Below are 5,472 nucleotides of genomic sequence, written 5' to 3' on the forward strand. Positions count from 1 at the left end.
TAAAATTACTCTTAAGTTAAGTAATTCTCGTTTTACTATATGAGCCATTCTCATTTTACTATATAAGCCATTAACATATTTAATTTAGAGTAGGTAAATTTTATAGTGTTTTCTTCTCAAGCCGCATAAGCTAGCTAGTAGGGGGATATACTTGGTTAGATTTAATAATGTATAAGTTGCTGCTACATTATCTAAAATTTTAAATGAATTAAGTGGCACCGTATACATGCACTATTAAATAAAACAACAACAAAAATCTTAATCGTAAAATAGATTCGATCTACCTTGTTCTTTCAAGTGCTCTTTATTATTTTTACCCAATTAATCGTGTTGTATTGACCCTATTTAATTATTAAATGCAGGCATGCGCATTAGTTCCACAGCCTAATGCTGCAAATGCACCTCAAGGGGTAAGTTTTTGAGTCTTCTATTCTTCTTCAATTTTTCCCTTTTAGTATTCTTCAAAACAAAATTAAAATTTTCTTTTAGTAATAATTGTTGAGGTTATCCCACATCGATTGTGGGAAGGGCTGGTGGTCAGTTTATAAGTGTGAAGAAAACTGCACTCCTTGAGCTAGCTTTTGGGGTTGAGAGAGGCTCAAGACCACCCAACACTGGTATTAGAGCCTAGGTTTACCAATAAGTTTTAGCCCAACAATCCACCGAAGAAACGGGTTGTCGCTGCTCCGATCTAAGGCCCAAAGTGTGAAGGGAGATTGTTAGGATTATCCCACATCGGTTGTGGAATGAGCTGGTAGTCAATTTATAAATGTGAGGAAAAACATCATCTCTTGAGCTAGCTTTTGGGGTTGAGAGAGGTCCAAGACCACCCAACAATAATTTGACATCTTCATCCACATACACTCAGATTAAGAACTCTAGTTTTTCGTTCGGATATGAATCCACTCGGAGAAATAACATTGTAACCAGAAAATGACGATATTTTGTTCGATATACAAGTTGCTCATTAATTTTCTTCAATATTGAGGAATATGCTACCAGCCTACCCATCCAATACCGACTGTAGAGAAAAAAAAAAAAAATACGGAAAAATATATGACGGGTTGAATATTAATATATAAGACGCCGCCCCCTCGTCTTTCTCCACTTCGATCTGCTAGCTCTTTATTCTCTGTTTTCATATTATTCAAGCCGTCATATATTTCTATAATTATATATACCTGCAAAATCATTTTCAGGGAAGATTAATGGCTACCAACAGTACAACTAACTCTCTATCCCTTTTACTTAGAGGAAAAAACCAACAAAAAAAAAAAAAAAAAAAAGAAAAAGAAAATTTTGCGGGGTATATATGCAAATGATTTTCCAATTAAAGTGTACTCATTTCTTGTTCCATTTGGCTTTTAGAATATATGGTGGACCGCATTTCAAGCATTGGAGACGGCGCTTAGTGTCGGTAATATTTTTGCTAGTTGTAGCATCATGTGATCGAGGTGATCAATTAAGAGGAAATCAAAGATGGACAACAAGAACTGCATCCCATTTTTGGGATATTACAGGAATGGGCATGCCCAAAATAATGGCATAATTTACGTTTCGTCTTTCTTTTTTTCTGTTTGCTATATATGTTCTTTATATTAACAACTCGATCTGTTATTTCTTCGTGCTTTGATTTTATGAAAGTGTTGAAAATCTATAAGGAAATGATAAATTTAATCATTTAATTAATACTTTAAAACTTTTTTTAAAGTATAATAATTGTGAGATACAAGGTATCCTTAACATATGTTTATAATAAGATCTTATTATATAGCATGTTGGATGTATAGATAAACACTCAAAGGATGTTGGATATATAGCATTTCTTCCACGCATGTTATATCATATAAACGGTTAATAATTTCCATTTTATTCATGCAATGCATTACGTACTCTAGATAAGATGACTCAAACCCTCACGGCTTTTCAGATGACTCTAACCTCATGTTTACGTCCCCAAAAGGTAGCTCAATCAGCTAGGACCATGCCTAATGAAGCGGAGGTCACTAGTTCGAATTCTCCTCCCCCCTCTTGTGTGGACATGTCAAAAAAAATTAAAAAATTAAAAAAAATTAAAAAAAAAACCTCATGTTTACAACTATTAGGGGATTCTAACCCCACATTCTCACTTTACTAACAGCACCAGGGACTTTAACCCCAAACCCTAATTACATGATGTGCCTTAACGAATTCGAATAGGTTAGGAGTTTAAAAGATGGAGTTTGTAATACCTCGGTTTTATATTGGGAAGATGTCATAACGACACAAGGAAAAGCGCTAGCCACACATTTGCGCTATATTATTATCCCAAAATGACTAGTTAATTTAAAATTTCTTATAAAGTTCAATTTCACCTAATAACTAAGCAATGTGAGATTTGACACTCATTATTACATTTATAAACTATATACACATTGTATGCAGGCTAGACCTCATCTTCTCAATATATAAATGGGGTGTTACACCTCATGCCACTCTCTTTATTTTACCATATTTTCGTATTTCTCTTTTATTATTTTATTTTCTTCTTAATTCCCAATTCAAGTTTTTGTCTTTCACTCCTTTTAATTTCATCCTTTCGGGATGCATATTGCCCCTCCCTCTACTCTATATCTTATTTTTATATTTTTGAAACGATGCATGTTGATTTTTTTTCAAGTTCTGCTATTTCATTTGATGATGTTGGTAGTGGCTTGTTGTTGCAATAAAACACATATCTTGATGTGTCAAAATTTGAAACTATTATGGCCATTAAACATTTTTACTTTGAATATTTTTGTATTAATTAGTCGATCATCCCAAAAATATTCCAAGCCATGTTACTATTTGTTGTGATAAATTAATTTTTTTTAGATGTCAAAGAAGTAGAAAATAACACAAAAAACTAAACCAATCACACATAACACACTACGATTTAAATAGTTTGGATTTACGTAGTTTGGCTTAACAAGCACAAAAACAATAATGAGAATTGAGAAATTTACTATGAACAATAATAAAGAGAAAATCATTTGAAACTCAAAAATCAAAAAATTACAAGAGTGATCTTGCGGCTCTTTAATTTTATTCTTTTCAAAGGAATTGAGCGAACTTATATTAGAAAAACATCTCAAGTATGATGCTCAGCAAATATAATATTACATGGCTTTTCGTAAAGTGTAACGGTGGCCATAATATTATAAAGACAAGTCAATTATGGGGACGGAGATATTGTTTTCATCATTACATCAAAAATCTACCATTTAGACTATGTTAAATGCAATAAAAAATCATTTTTTTTCAAAGATTCGGATTTAATGTCACACATACTATTATCAAAAAATACTTACATATATATAGCAAATGCTTGAAGACTTGTTTCTAGAAAGAAAAGCACATCTCCTATAAATAACCTCAAATGCCATTTCAGTTTGGCATAATTAAGTGAAGAAAAAGAAAACATGACGACGATTCTCAAGTCTCCACACCTTTCAAATATTTTCATTCTCTTCATAATAATGGGTAAGTAATTCAATAATATATATATATATATATATATATATATATATATATATATATACACCACAGAATTTGTGAATACTTTTCTATGGAGTTGCATTTTGATCTCTTTTTTTTTTCTTTTTATGATTTGTTCATATTGCTGCAGCATCAAATCAATAGAAGGATTTGAGGTACTTTGTGGGCGAGATAGTCGAATGTACAGTGGGCCATGCTTTTGGTCACCTGATTGTAAGAATCACTGTAAGAATTTAGAGAAGGCCGTGCTTGGAAAATGTGAGAGCAAAATATGGGGTTTTGGCAAATGTGTATGCTATTTTTACTTATGTTGAATTCTTACAACTAGGAGATGCATGATTTGGGCGTATTAATTACTATGTTATGTACTAGTAACATGTATTTCTTATGGTTAATTAATGATAGGATAAAAAATTTGGTGTCAACAAAAGCAATTGCACACAATCGATCTCCCCTCGACATAAACCAAAGGATGTTTATTAGTAATGGAAGGGTTCCATTAAGATGTGCTTATAACCAATGGTGAAGGCAATGGCAGGGAAGGTGGGCATGGCTACCCCCAAATGGCTAATGATGGTTTCAACCGCTTCCTATTTAGCCAAATGAGGTGAGCCGAGCCACCCTCTTCGAGTTTTCTTTTTGTATTTTGTAATTTTTAATTTGTAAGTTTAGTTTTTATATTTGATATATTTATATGTATTTTTATTATGGGAATTGGATGACATATGTCATTATTTGATTGGTAATGACATGACATTTGACGGTTTTTGTTAAAAATTTGGACAAAAGTTAGATGCATGAATTTATTTGTTATTTTTATATACCACAGTGAGCTCCTAACAAATTTGTATACCCTATGGAACTTATTGCAAATCGGTGTAACTACATCGACTAATTTTGTGTTTTTTCTTTTTATTTTTTTGAAGTGGAGTATTACATGGACAATTGGCCATTTCAAGCAAAAAGCTAACTATGCTAGCTGATCATATTTGAACAAAGACAACATTACAATAGGAGGAAGAACTAGTTTGGATAGAAAAATATTCCAATTCTATTCAAAACATTATATACACAAAATAATATGCCATTCACTAATGAATGAAAGGCTTTGTAACGACTCATTTTGTACCGATTTACAATAAGTTTTTTGTGATATAAAAATATTATAAGAGCTCTGAGTAATATGTAAAAATAACAAATAGGTCTATCAAATGACACGCTAGCACCGATTAAATTATGACACATGACACTCATTATTATAAATTTAATAATTTAAAAATATATGAAACAGTTTTGAAAGGGGAACATGGACCATCTCCTTAGCCAATTGGTTTTGTATGTGCTGAGAATATAAACAGTTTGAGAATTTGTACTAAGAGTATATTAATATTCATACTTGAACATTACTCTATCCCAAAAATTTAAGCTATTGAGCTTTGCTCTACTTATGTATTATGTATATTAAGTACTATTTTTTTTATTTATTATTATTTTTATTTTTTCAATGTGGGACTTAAGTCACTCAACACTCAAAGTGCACTCAAAATAATATTTTCCCCACTTGTGAGTATCTTCCATATTAACCAAACTTCCCTTCGCTTGTAAGCCTTTTTACTTTTTTAAGAATATCGCATCAAGAATTGTCCCGAAGATCACAAAGCGCAACTCCCAAACCAGACGTGTCCACACACTTGTCATAGAACCATGACTCTAAGTACTTGAAATTAAATTTAGCATTTCTAAAATTTCTAATTTGCAAATAAGTAACTAGATGAACTGATTTTGCCTTTTTTTTTTTTTTATCTCAACCGTTGATGATAATAATCCCACGTGTGAGTACTGAAACGGTACGACGTGGTGGAGGTGAGGAAAGGAAGACGGCACTGTTACCGTCGTGCGGTCGTGCCATTTCACTTTCCCATAATATCCTCCAACACATGCCGACGATGCCGTATA

Source organism: Corylus avellana, chromosome ca4, assembly GCF_901000735.1.
Source record: "Corylus avellana chromosome ca4, CavTom2PMs-1.0".
Lineage (NCBI taxonomy): Eukaryota > Viridiplantae > Streptophyta > Magnoliopsida > Fagales > Betulaceae > Corylus > Corylus avellana.